This window comes from Asparagus officinalis, chromosome 5 (assembly GCF_001876935.1).
Source record: "Asparagus officinalis chromosome 5, Aspof.V1, whole genome shotgun sequence".
Taxonomy (NCBI): Eukaryota; Viridiplantae; Streptophyta; class Magnoliopsida; order Asparagales; family Asparagaceae; genus Asparagus; species Asparagus officinalis.
In genome coordinates this window covers 91436515-91451677 of record NC_033798.1, presented here as the reverse complement: position 1 = coordinate 91451677, position 15163 = coordinate 91436515, and the positions used below count along the sequence as shown (strand labels likewise).

Below are 15163 nucleotides of genomic sequence, written 5' to 3'. Positions count from 1 at the left end.
AGAGAGAGATAAAAGCGTCAATCAGTTGGTCTTATTCACTAACCTTCTAAAACGATAGTTTAAACAATTTAAAGTTATATGCCAAGTTAAGCAATGCATGGCAAAATAGCTGCTAAATTATCGCTCGTAGCCTATAGAGATGGTGCTGGGAAGAAAAGAAACACAAAAAAAAACAAAAGAAAAAAAAAAAAAAAAAAAGAAAAAAAAAGAAAAACATTAACCAATGTATATTGTATGAGCTGAATATTAAAAGGAGAAAGATATGATCCAAAGATCCAAGTGAAATATATGCATGAAGGAGATAGTAACCTCATCTATTGAAATCCACTTAGATCTAACAGGAACGCAAACTTAGAATCAACATTGCCTCGTATAGAACTAACATCCAATCTCCATTAGAGCTAAACATGATCCGGGTAGCATTACATGCATTCTCAGTTTAAATAACCTTTAATAGATGCTATTGCTAACATGCATTTCAAAGCTTTAGAACTAACACGTTAATTTAGGACCCTGATGCCTTTACCTCGGCGTGGAGGCGCAGTCTCTGGACAGCGGCGAAGTGGCGATGAGCCCCGTCGGCAACACTGGCGGAGGGGGGACGTGCGAAGCGCAGGCTGCGCGCGATTTCGTGACGGTGGAAGGAGGAGGGGGGAGCTGATGGCGACGGATGACGGTCTTGAGGGCTTGATTCGATCTCCGGACGCGGGGCGATGAACCTGAGGGCTGTGAGCTCGAATGCCATGTCGGAGGCGTGGCTGATGACGAGGGGTGACTCGATGGGGGAGGACGAGTAGACGCGCGATGACACGCGGAGGCCGTCGACGCCTCAGCTGCCGAGTGATCTCGGGCGGGCTGAGAGAGGAGGGGGAGGTGATGCTAAGGCGGCAAGGGGGACCGGTGTGGCGGACGCTGATCGGGGACGTCGAGACACAGGGCGAGGCTTGGGCTGCCGCGGCTTTCGGGGCGGTGGTGAGGGGGAGGAGGTCGGTGATGGCGACCGGAATGCGCGATGCTTGAGCTCCGGTGGTGTACGCCGCATCGGGCGGGGCGGCGAGCTCCGGTGGCGCTTATCGGAGCGCTGAGAGGAGGAGGGCGGGAAGGTGATGGCTGGCGGATCTGGCCGGCAGAGATGATGAGAGGGGTAGGGATTTTGGGGGTGATGGGATTTTCAAGCGAAGGCGCTCAGATCTCTCTGAGTGGTTTTGAATAAACGGGCCCAGATCGCGCAACCTCAGATGACAGGCTACGGAGGTCACGCCAGATTTCACCTATGACCCTATATATATATATATATATATATAATATATATTATATATATATATAATATGGAGAGGTTCTAATAAAACTCCTTAGCCTAAAAACTAAAAACCTCCTTCATCCAATGCTAGGATTTCAGTCAAACAGTCAACAGACACATGCATTAATTACCTCATTAAACATATGCATTAATTACATCAACGCAGTGAATCTGGATTCACTGTAGTGAATCTGGATTCACTGTAGTGAATCTGGATTCACTGCAGTGATTCGAGATACGTTGAGGTAGTGAATCTGGATTCACTGTGTTGAGGTAATAATGAGATATTAATGCATGTGTCTGTTGACTGTTTGACTGAATCCTAACCATTGGATTCATCTAGATCCAATGGATGAAGGAGGTTTTTAGTTTTTAGGCTAAGGAGGTTTTTATTTGAACCTCTCCTATATATATATATATATATATATATATATATATATATATAATATATATATATATATATATATATATATATATATATATATATATATATATTATATATATATATATTATATATATATATATAACCAGCCCTCAACGGACGCCATGGACTCTAACAAATAGAAAATACATTATGTTATGACAAACTCCCCAGGATAAGCTAATATCAATCGCATGAGAGCACAAAAAATATCAAGAACACACGAACACAGAAATATACGGATCACACGAACACAAAAAATCAAAAATATATGTGGTTCGGCTTGTAGCCTACGTCCACGGACGAAAGAGGAGTAAAACTTTATTAATTGTGAGAAATACAAAATGGATCTCTCAATCACTCGATCTCAAATCACACCCCTGAAAACACTTAAACTCTCTAACAATCTCTAACACCTAGAGAGCTAACCAAATATAGAGCCAAATCAAGAACCTCTTAAATCTATTGCTTTAGGCTGTAGTACCCGTCACAATGCTTACTGTTGCTGTTGGGTGGATCACACACAATCTCTCTTCGAAGGAGGAACACAAAAAGAGAGCATACTGAAAAAACAAAATTACGTCTCATGGCTTCAAAGAGAAACTAATTTCTTGTCTTCATGAGGCCTGCATCCTTGACTATTTTCTTGAATTTGCTGCCATCGTAAAACTCACAGATGAATCACCAAAGAGACTGTGGGCAATGAAGACGTGGCCAATAACATATTCTTCTCTTATGAGATATATAGGAATAACATTGACCACTCCTGGAAGAATTCCACGAGTACGAAGATAATGTGATCACGTGGGTGTGGGGGCCACCTATGAAGAGCTGCATCCGCGTGAGTTTTGTTCGTGGGTCTTTCCGAATCCGTGTGAGTTTAGGAATTCGTTTTGGCCACAAATTCTCCGGTTATATAAAGGAACAAATACTGTTCCTAGGGCGGTGTGCAGAGGGTTTTTTTTTGTGTTTTGCGGCTGCGGCAAAGAACTTGATTAGGCTTGGTTTTTGTCGGCTGGCTGCGGGAGAAATTTGGTGCAGTCCCTTCTTTGGTTTTTTGTGCCTCCTTTTGTAGAGAGTTATTGTGAGGGATTTGAGAGTTTGTTTGAGGGTTTAGTTTGTGAGTGATTGTAAACCCTAGTTGTAATCTCTCCCTCTATTAGTAGATCTCCCCCCTCCTTGCCCCGTGGACGTAGGCAATTTGCCGAACCACGTAAAAATTGGTTGTCTTGCCTTTTGTGTGATTTGTAATAGCTTTTTAGGTTCCCTCGACGCGCAGTCCTAGAGCTGACGAGAGGAAGAGCAAATATCCCTCTTTGATGGGATATTAGGCTTCAGATTCTTGTTCCCTTTGAGAAATAAGAATTCTTATTGCGACCTGACTCTCTTGTTGTGCTGCCGAAGTGCTGCCGAAATTTCCGCTGCGCGCAACAAGTGGTATCAGGGCCCAGATTTCAGATCTAGGGTTTTTTGGTGGAGGAAGATTTTTGTGTGAAGCTTGGTTCTTGGAGTTCTCGGCTTCGGTGGAGATAGCATTAGGAGTTGCCGTTGGAGATTTCGCTTTCCTCGTGTGGATAGGAGATCTATTTGGAATCCGATCAGGGTTCAGTTGGGTGGTTCCTAATTTCTATCAAATTTGTTCTTTCTCTACAATTTTGGAGTTAGTTTGCAATGGGAGAAGAAGGTGAAAGCAGCAAATCGATGACGGGTACAATACAAGTTGGTTTTCAGAACACTAAAATTAGTGTGGTGAAGTATGACGACAAAATCAACTTTGGTTTGTGGATGAGCGACGTACAGGATGCGCTCAATACTCAGAATCTGGAAGAGACCATCATGGTCTACGAGAGGCCACCTAAATATGAAGAGGCGGTATGAGATAAGATGAATAGGAACGCGTGTGGGGTGATCAGGTCCTGTTTGGATCAGGAACTGAAATATGATGTGATTGGGGTGACGTCTGCAATGAAGATGTGGGAAATTCTCAACAATAAGTATCTCACAAAGAGTGTTGAGAACAGGTTGCACTTGCTTCGAAGACTCTTCAGATTTCAGATGTCCAGGGGCACCTCGCTAGCGGCTCATGTGAACAACTATACGAAGTTGTTGTCGGACTTGGCGAATGTTGATGAGAAGATATCGGATGAGTACAAGGCGATTATTTTGTTAGGCTCCTTACCTGATAAGGAGTATGATACCTTCGTGCTCACTTTGTTGAACGGGAGATCTTCTATCAGCTATAGTGAAGTGACTAACGCTTTGACGAACTACGATTTGAGGAGGAAGGATAAGGCAGCTATAGTGAAGTGACTAACGCATTGACGAACTACGATTTAAGGAGGAAGGATAAGGAGACTTCCCGCGCTAGTACTTCAGGTGAGGCCTTGTCGACGAGAGGTAGAAGCCCATATCCAAAAGGTGGTAATAGAGGAAGGTCAAAGTCTAGAGGCCGCCACCAATTAGCAAAGAACCAATGTGCATTCTGCAAGGAGCAGGGACATTGGAAGAGAGACTGCCCGAAGCTCAAGGAGAAAGAGAATGGCAAGAAAAAGGGCCCGAAGGCCAATGAGGTGAACATTGCGAAAGGCGATGATTCCGATGATTCGTGCTTTTCTCTACTGATTACTCCGGAGGTGAACCATGTGGATGCATCAGATTAGATGCTTGATTCCGGCGCTACTTTTCATGTGACCCCTAGGCGAGACTGGTTTGCATCTTTTGAGAAAGTCGACGGGGGCGTTGTTGTCATGGGAAATGATCAATCCTGTGGCGTTTGTGGGATAGGTACCGTGCGGATTAGGATGCACGATGGAGTAGTCCGTGAGTTGAAGGAGGTGAGATTTGTTCCTCAACTGAAGAAAAATCTTATCTCAGTTGGAGCTTTGGAGGCGAAGGGATTCAAGGTGACTTTCGAAAACGCTGTAGCGAAGGTTACTAAGGGATCATTGGTGGTGATGAGGGGAGTCCGCAGGGATCATTGGTGGTGATGAAGGGAGTCCGCAATCGGAATTTGTATTATCTGAAGGGAAGCACTGAGATTGGCCAGGTTGCTTCGGCTATTTCAGAAGCGGACATGAGCAGACTTTGGCACTATAGGTTGGGGCACACAGGTGAAAAGTCACTGCAGGCATTGTGCAAGCAGGGGCTATTGAAGGGAGCCAAGAGTGGGAAGATTGAGTTCTGTGAGCACTGTGTTCTTGGCAAGAAGACGAAGGTGAAGTTCGGGACTGCCATTCATAAGACGAGGGGCATCCTGGACTAAGTGCAGTCCCACCAAGACTGCATCACTTGGTGGTCGACATTGGTTCGTCACGTTCGTTGATGACTATTCTAGGCGATGTTGGGTGTACACCATGAAGCATAAGAGTGAAGTCCTAGATTTGTTTGTGGAGTGGAAGAAGAGATTGGAACTGCAGACTGGGAGAAAGATCAAGACGTTGCGATCCGACAACGGCGGCGAGTATACCTCAGACCCCTTTCTGCAGCTATGTCGAGACGAGGGCATAGAGAGGCACTTCACAGTTAGTCATACACCGCAGCAGAATGGGGTGGCGGAGAGATTGAATCGGTCTTTGCTGGAGAAGATTCGATGTTTATTGGCGCATAGTGGTTTGGAGAAGATCTTTTGGGCTGAGGCACTTTCTTATGCGAGCCACCTCATTAACAGGCTGCCTTCATCTGCGATTGAGGGGAAGACCCCTATGGAGATGTGGTCGGGAGAGACAGCACATGACTATGACCAGCTTAAGGTATTTGGTTGCCCTGCATATTATCATGTTAGAACTGATAAGTTGGAACCTCGAGCTAGGAAGGCCATATTTGTAGGATTCAAGCGTGGTGTCAAGGGATACAAGCTTTGGGATCCAGTTGATAAGAAGATTGTGCTGAGTAGGGACGTCACATTCGATGAGGCTTCTATCTTGAAGCTTCCCAGCTCTCATCAGGTGGAGAGCGACCCGACGGAGGAGATATCGCAGGTGGTGGAGATCGATGCAGCTCCACATTGTCCAGATGGTACAGTATCCATGCAGGTGCCGACTGAGGTGACGCCAGGCGAGCACGACGGTGATGCGGAGGATACGGGTACTCATGAGCAGGATCAGGGACCGACGGCTCAGGTTCAGGATTCTATTGCGGCTAGGAGACAGAGGAGAAACATACAGATGCCAGCACGGTATGCTGACACAGTTGCATATGCACTTCCGGTGGAGAGTATCGATGAGATGGTGCCTACTACATTCAGAGAGGCCGAGCAGAGTTCGGAGGCTGATTCGTGGCAGGGGGCTATGCAGGAGGAGATGGAATCTCTTCATAAGAACGATACATGGGAGCTTGTTGAGCTTCCAAAGGGGCGGAAGGCGATTGGGTGCAAGTGGGTGTACACGAAGAAGGAGGGCATTGAGGGCACTCTATTGAGGTTCAAAGCTAGGTTGGTTGCGAAGGGCTATGCACAGGAGGAAGATATTGACTATAATGAGGTTTTCTCTCCGGTGGTGAAGCATTCTTCGATTCGGATTTTGCCAGCTTTGGTGGCACAGTATGGTTTGGAGTTAGATCAGTTGGATGTGAAGACAACATTTCTTCATGGTGATCTTGATGAAGAAATATATATGACTCAGCCATTGGGATTCCGAGCTGCAGGAAAGGAAAAGTTGGTTTGCAAACTGAAGAAATCGCTATACGGTTTGAAGCAGTCTCCTCGACAGTGGTATAGGCGATTTGATGGTTTTATGATTGGTCATTCGTACACTCGGAGCCAGTTTGATCCTTGCGTATATTTTCGCAAGTTAAAAGGAGGTGCGTATATTTATTTGTTGCTCTATGTCGATGACATGTTGGTTGCCTCTATTTCCAAGTCGGCTATAGATGAGTTGAAAGTTCAGCTTTCAAATGAGTTTGAGATGAAAGACTTGGGTGAGGCGAAGCGCATTCTAGGGATGGAGATCGGCAGAGACAAGAAGAAGGGCAGAATTTGTTTGATACAGGTGGCTTATTTGAAGAAAGTTCTACAGCGATTCCATGTTAGCATGGATACGAAGCCAGTTGGTGTACCTTTGGGAGCCCATTTGAAGCTTTCAGCTGGTCTTTCACCGAAGTCAGTTGAAGATCATGAGTTAATGTCGAAGACTCCATATGTGAGTGCGGTTGGGAGCTTGATGTACGCAATGGTATGTACGAGACCGGATTTGTCACAGGCGGTGAGCATGGTATTGAGATACATGCACGATCCAGGAGTGGGTCATTGGGACGCCGTGAGATGGATTTTGAGGTACATTCGAGGTACGCTCAATGTTGGTTTAGTTTATAAGCGGGACACTATAGGTGGGCAGTTATGCATTGGTTATGTTGATTCGGATTATGCCGGGGATTTGGATAAGCGTCGGTCTACGATATCGCAGAGGTCCGTCACTATTCATTGTGATAGCATGAGTGCTATCTATTTGGCGAAGAATCAGGTTATTCATGCGCGGACGAAGCACATTGACGTTCATTATCACTTCGTTCGGGATGTTCTTGAAGATGGCGATGTGGAAATTGTGAAGGTCCACACGAAGGATAATCCGGCGGATATGCTCACTAAGGTGGTTCCGAGCAACAAATTTGATCATTGTCGAAACTTGTTGCACATTCGTGATTGCTGAGGCTATTGGCGGCCATTTGGGTGAACTACGTTCGGCTTGATTCCTTGGGCAAGAGGATACGTAGGCAGTCTTTCAGATGCAGCCGGTTTGGATTAGTTGATTTTGATGGGGTGAGATTGTTTGGACTCTCGTTCGGGTTCTCGACTTGTTATGGATTGAGTTCGTACTGGACACAACAAGTTGTGACATTTGGATTCTTTGGTGTCGGCTTAGTTTTGGAAAAACTTCACCGAGGTGGAGAATTGTGATCACGTGGGTGTGGGGGCCACCTATGAAGAGCTGCATCCGCGTGAGTTTTGTTCGTGGGCCTTTCCGAATCCGCGTGAGTTTAGGAATTCGTTTTGGCCACAAATTCTCCGGTTATATAAAGGAACAAATACTGTTCCTAGGGCGGTGTGCAGAGGTTTTTTTTTTGTGTTTTGCGGCTGCGGCAAAGAACTTGATTAGGCTTGGTTTTTGTCGACTGGCTACGGGAGAAATTTGGTGCAGTCCCTTCTTTGGTTTTTTGTGCATCCTTTTGTAGAGAGTTATTATGAGGGATTTGAGAGTTTGTTTGAGGGTTTAGTTTGTGAGTGATTGTAAACCCTAGTTGTAATCTCTCTCTCTATTAGTAGATCTCCCCCCTCCTTGCCCCGTGGACGTAGGCAATTTGCTGAACCACGTAAAAATTGGTTGTCTTGCCTTTTGTGTGATTTGTAATAGCTTTTTAGGTTCCCTCGACGCGCAGTCCTAGAGCTGACGAGAGGAAGAGCAAATATCCCACTTTGATGAGATATTAGGCTTCAGATTCTTGTTCCCTTTGAGAAACAAGAATTCTTATTGCGACCTGACTATCTTATTGTGCTGCCGAAGTGCTGCCGAAATTTCCGCTGCGCGCAACAGATAAGACAAAGCTTGGTGATTTAAATCCTTTATCCAAGCTCATCCTTAACACGTTACAATAATTAAACCACAAGTATGACATTAGAGCAGTATTGAGAGCCATTCAATGTCGTGAAAATCTGGTATCTGAGACAAAAAAAAAAAAAAATCTGAACACCCCCAAATAACAGTGTGAACTCAGTAACTCCATAGGAACATAAAGCAGCATGCCCTTCTTCATGATAACAGTTTGATCTCTGAATAGCTCTGTGTTCAAATATCAAACCATGAAAACAATATCCATGTTCTTTGCAAGGCTCAACTAAAACTTAAGAAGTGATATACCTGATACTAGTTGAATTAGTGATATTATAGGCGATACCAGTCCCATACATGCTCATATACTGAAGCAAACTGCAAACCCATGATTGTTTCTCACCTGAATTGCCATACTATTAGAAGCTATTGTTAGACTATAAAATTATGACCCTCAACACTCACCACAACTTCTAAGTTTTAGTGCGCTGGCAAGGTCATTTGATATGGTATCAGAACAACCCAGGTTGAATCTTACTGGCCACGAAATTCTAAAGCGTTTATTTTTAAAAAGCGGTTTTAAAAAAAAAACCGCTCCATAAGTCTCGGTTTCCATCCATCATAGGATCCTTGACCTGCAGGGGAATGTTAAAGTATAAAATTATAACTCGCCACAACTTTGGAGTCTTGGTTTAGTGGCATGTTCTGTAGACACAGAAGATTATTCAATTTTCTCTCACATCTTAAAAACTACCTAAGTTTACTGTAACTGCAGCCCTATAGCAGTAGTTCCTTGCTACAGCCACTGGATGTGGAGACCTACAACAATCCGACAGAAGAAAGGTTGAGACATGAGTGACCATCGTGAAGAAGAGCATCGAAGTGGGGCCCACTACCCAGCCTAGCTGTGCAATGCTCCATGCGAGAGATAGCACACCGGATCCGATCACTGTAGTAATTATGTGGGCAACACAAGTCCATAGTGTTCCTGTTGTGCGCGGCGGAAGCTTCGAGGCGACACGAACAATAACTCGAGATAAATCACAACCACTAAGCAAATCACAATCACAGCAAGAACAAACTATTTACGTGGTTCGGCAAGTTGCCTACGTCCACGAGGCAAGGAGGGGGGGGAGGGGGAGTTCTTACTATTGGAAATCAAGAGAATACAAATAGAGTTACAAATCTCACCGATCAAACCTTAAAACAAAACTCTAGATCTCTCACAAATCTCCCACAATTGGATGCGGCAATCCTCTCCAAAAGACCGCTCAAAATCGTCCTTGCTTAACCCTAACTAATCAGGATTAGAGTTATATATCTGCTCTAAAACGAACCGGGTTAAAAACTCAAAGCCCAGCCCAAACAGCCTGCGGTCGACCGCGCAGGTCGACCGCGCAGGTATAGCGGTCGACCGCGGTGGTCTACCGAACACTCCCGACAGAGAACAAATCGGCTACAGGAAACTCACGGTCAACCGCGGTGGTCGACTGAACCAAACGACAGAGCCCAAAAATCCTACAGGGTCCACGCGGTCGACCGTGGCGGTCGACCACCTTCAGCTCCCAGCTCTTCCTGACCCTTGTGCACGTTCGCGATCGACCGCCGCTGACTCGCAGTCGACCGCCAGTCTGCCTGGCTGAATTTCTGAGTTGTTTTCTTCAGCTGTTTGTCAATTCTTCAGTTCCCGTATAGATGAAGATGCCCAAATTTTGTTGAATATCCAAAGAAATTGATTGGTGACAAAGGGAGAGAAAGAGAAGAGGATTTACCTGTTCGTAGTTTTCCATCATCGTCTATATGTTCATTTCCATCATATAAAGCTTCTGATACTTCAATAGACTGCTCAACTGCCATTTTTTTGCGTTGTAGTTAAGCAGTGTTATAGATGGAGATAGTCTGGGATATATGTACAAAAACATTTTTGAGAATCAGTTGGATATTTTTGTCCCTCGAGGATTCTAACGTTTGCTACCCATAAGAAATGACGCATATGATTAGTTTGCTTAATTTGGTTAAGTAGACATGGGCACTTTTCCTATATAAATACGTTTCTTGTCATACACAGAAAGGGATATAGTGATATTTATTCTGGACGGAGCCAAATATTAAATTTGTGGTCACAGGCAAAATTGACTGGTAGAATAATCCATGTGCACCATCATTTTGACATATTGATCGCCTTATCATATGCAGTTCATATATAAGACAGCAAGTTCATTGTTTGAACATGTGGAATTTTATATTCTCCTGATGCGGAGAGGATGAACTAATGTACTTAATGAGCATCATGTATTTGTCCTAAGGGGTACCCCGTACCCATCTCTGTGAAACTCTGCAAGAATCACCACAAATTCAGTGTTATCGAGGAATCTGTGGCATTAACAACTTTGGTTACTTGTATTACTCTGTCAGGGTCAATGATTAGACAATTTTTTAGCGTCTTTTTTCCTCGAGAAATTTCATAATTTAGGCTGCCCTTTGATGCCTATAATGAGTTGATTAACTATGCTTGTATTTAATTTTTGTTACTATGCCTACCACGTTCAAATATATCTGTTATATTTTAGTGTAGTGGCCCACGTTTTTTGTTTTAACCAAATTTAAGTGGTCACGTTTTTCTCTCACGTTTTTTTAGTTTAAGAAATTGATCATGATTTATTTTAGTTTTATAACTACTCACGTTTTATGCTAATTTCCTATTGGTCAAAATAACTACTCACAATGATGGAGTGTGAGTGGTTATTCTATTTTAAAAGACTTGGTCCTCTCTCTACCTGATGTAATGTGAAAAATTTCTCTCCATCAAGAAATTTTTGGAAAAGCTTAAGAGGGTTAAGGAAGAGAAACTCAAGTCTTCAAGGTTGTTCAAGTTTATTCAAGTTTCAATCATGGATCAATGTACATTTTCTTAATTAGATTGTTCATTGTGAAAATCATTTTGTTCTAAGATCTTGTTATAATGATGATCAAATCATAATGAAGTTTGATTTGCTTAAGAATCAGTTTTAACATGTGGTATCAGAGCTATAATGATGATCAAATCATAATGAAGTTTGATTTGCTTAAGAATCAGTTTTAACATGTGGTATCAGAGCCTTGATTAAAGAACTTATGATTTTCAGTTTGATTTGCTTAAGAATCAGTTTTAACATGTGGTATCAGAGCCTTGATTAAAGAACTTATGATTTTTCATTATGATTCTTGTTTCTTGTCAATAATTCCATTATTGTTAATTAAATGTTTAAAATTCGGTAATTATTTTTTTCGCTGTTTATTGTAAATTATTTTGTTTGATAATTTTATTTGATATTAAAGTGAATACATAATCAATTACTGCAAATTCGAAACTGACTGTCCATTAATATGTATACAAATTTTGATTATACTAAATACTTTAGGTGTAACAGCCTAGTGGTAAGGCTTGAGGATATGGCCTAGAGGTCTAGTGTTCAAATCCCTAGGGCTACACCATATATTAAAAATCTTTGATGGGCCCTTAGGCCTCTTGGGGTCTTTGATTCCTAATGATGTTTTTTATTTTAACTGCATGTTTTAATTTTGTTGCTGCCTATTTGTCTATTTTTCGCCTGCATGATATTTCTGTTTAAGCCACTGCACTGTTTATGCCGATGCACTAATTATGTATTAATTCTTCATGGACTATTATTTGCGGCCTTATTATAACATTATTGTCTAGATTACATTATACAATTTGAAATTTATATTTTTCATGGATGGTTTGTTAGTCACCAAAGTGGCCATACCTTGAAGTTCCATGTTTATCAAATTGTAATAATATAACTTCAATTACTCATGATTAAGTGATGCTACTAATGAAATGACATAAACGTATATATATGTTGTCATGAGTAAATTGAGGTTTATTGATTATAAACTATTTAAGAATCGCCCAAAGGTTGATTGGTAAATTTTATAATCTATAAACATAACTGTGGTTAATTAATATATCTGATTAGATATGTTTAGAATATCTAAAAATAGCAAGCATGTCTAATTGGAGTATATATAATTGCCAATCATATGAAATAAAACAAAGCATTAATTATGTTCATTTTTGTACATTGATGGATCACCCAAAGGAGAACTTCGATGTACGTTTATTGTTTAATTTGAATGCTATCTAAATATGTATTATTAAGTTTAAGTTTAATTATGACTCAAAGCATTAATATGGCAGTATTCTATATATTTGCAGCACCTATTTCTCTCCATTCGCAAGCCTCGTCTATTGTAAAGTTCAATGGGTTTAATTTTTATGAATGGAGTGAACAAGTTCAGTTTCACCTAGGTGTTCTGGATATTGATTCAGCACTCCTGTATAACAAGCCCGCTGCTATCACTGATTCTAGCAGTGCTGATGAAAGATTTTTCCATGATGCTTGGGAAAAATCAAATAGACTTAGCTTAATGTTCATGCGGATGACGATAGCAAACAACATTAAGTCCACAATTCCTAAGACTGATAAAGCAAATGAGTTCATGAAGTTTGTGGAAGATCTCTGGCAATCTGACTCTGCTGATAAGTCAATTGCAGGGACATTAATGGGTACGTTGACCACCATGAAGTTTGATGGTTCTCATACCATGCATGAGCATGTCACTGAAATGACAAACACATCAACAAGATTGAGATCTATGGGAATGGAAGTGAGTGAAAGTTTCCTTGTACAATTTATTATAAACTCCTTGCCTTCTGAGTATGGTCCATTCCAAATAAACTATAATACTATAAAAGATAAGTGTAATGTGACTGAATTGCAAAGTATGCTCATTCAAGAGGAAGCAAGGCTTAAGAAATAAAGAATTCACTCAATTAATCTCATGGGTCATCAAGGAGCTGGAAAGAAACCAGGAAAGTATAATCAAAAGGGCAAGAAAGGACCACTGAAGGCTAATGAGTCACATGTCCAAATCCACAAGAAGGAACGTAAGAATGATAAGTGCCATTTCTGTAAAAAGCCTGGACACTATCAGAAAGATTGCCTAAAACGTAAGGCATGGTTCGAAAAGAAAGGTAAACCTCTTGTTTTTGCATGTTTCGAATCAAACTTGACAGAAGTTCCTTATAATACTTGGTGGATTGATTCTGGTTCTATCACTCATGTTTCAAATACGATGCAGAGATTCCTTACGACCCAAACCATAAGTCCAAATGAAAATTTCATCTTCATGGGAAATAGAGTCAAAGCTCCAGTTGAGGACATCGGAACCTATCGCTTGATTTTAGACACTGGACATCATTTAGATCTTTTTCAAACTCTTTATGTACCTGCTGTTTCTCGCAACTTAGTTTCTTTGTCTAAACTTGATACCGCTGGTTACTCTTTTAAATTTGGAAATGGATGTTTCAGTTTGTTTAAGTATAATCATTTTATTGGTTCTGGTATTCTTTCTGATGGCTTATACAAATTAAAGCTTGATAATCTTTTTGCTGAAACTCTGTTAACCTTGCATCATAATGTTGGAACTAAACGAAGTTTAGTGGATGAAAGTTCAGCTTATTTATGGCATAAATGTTTGGGACACATTTCCAAAGAAAGAATACAAAGATTGGTAAAGAATAAAATCCTTCCCAATTTGGATTTTACGGATCTTGGTATTTGTGTGGATTGTATTAAAGGAAAACATACAAATCATACAAGTAAGAAAGCCGCCACAAGAAGCACTCAGCTCCTTGAAATTATACACACCGATATATGTGGACCTTTTGATGTTCCATCCTTTAATAAAGAAATATATTTTATCACCTTTATTGATGATTTTCACGTTATGGATACATCTATTTGTGGCATGAAAAATCTCAATCAGTAGATGCCCTAGAGGTGTTTATTAATGAGTTTGAAAGACAATTAGACAAAAAGGTGAAAATTATTAGATCTAATAGAGGTGGTGAATTTTATGGAAAATATAATGAAACGGGACAATGCTCTGGTCCATTTGCTAAATTTCTTAAAAAACGTGGCATATGTGCTCAATACACTATGCCAGGTACACCACAACAAAATGGTGTTGCAGAAAGGCGTAATCGTACACTAATGGACATGGTTAGGAGTATGTTGAGTTATTCCTCTTTACCCTTATGATTGTGGATATATGCTTTAAAAACCGCAATATATTTGTTAAACAGGGTTCCTAGTAAGGCAGTTCCAAAAACACCTTTTGAACCGTGGACAGAAAGAAAACCCAGTTTGAGACACCTTCATGTTTAGGGTTGTCTTGCAGAAATACGAATTTATAATCCACATGAAAAGAAACTGGACTCAAGAACGACCAATGGTTTCTTTATTGGTTATCCAGAAAAGTCTAAAGGGTATAGATTTTATTGTCCTAGCCATAGTACAAGAATTGTTAAAACTGGAAACGTCAGGTTCGTTGAAAATGGTGACATTAGTGGGAGTATGGAACCACATAAAGTGAAAATCCAAGAAGTTAAAATGAACATTCCTTTACCTTTAACTTCTTCTCAAGTTGTTGTTCCTATAGTTATTGAATAGTTTAATGACTTTCAAGAATAACAAATAAATGATTGAACACTCCATGAAGATGTTGTTACCAATGAACCTGCGATAGATATACCCCATAAAGAAGTAGCATTACGAAGGTCTCAAAGACAGAAAAAAAATCTGATATTCCTAATGATTATGTGGTTTATCAACAATAGTCAGAATTTGATCTTGGAATTGATGAAGATCCGGTTTCATTTTCACAAGCCATGAAAATCCATAATTCTGATAAATGGTTTGATGCCATGAAAGATGGGTTAAAATCAATGGAGCATAATGAAGTTTGGGATCTTGTAGAATTGTCTAAAGGTTATAAAAGAGTTGAGTGCAAATGGGTCTTTAAGACCAAACATGACTCAAATGGCAATATCGAACA

The 15163-nt window shown here is 41.1% G+C and overlaps 1 pseudogene; it reads right to left on the bottom strand.

Moving 5' to 3' along the window:
• LOC109842162 lies at window positions 8327–10117 on the bottom strand (annotated as a pseudogene).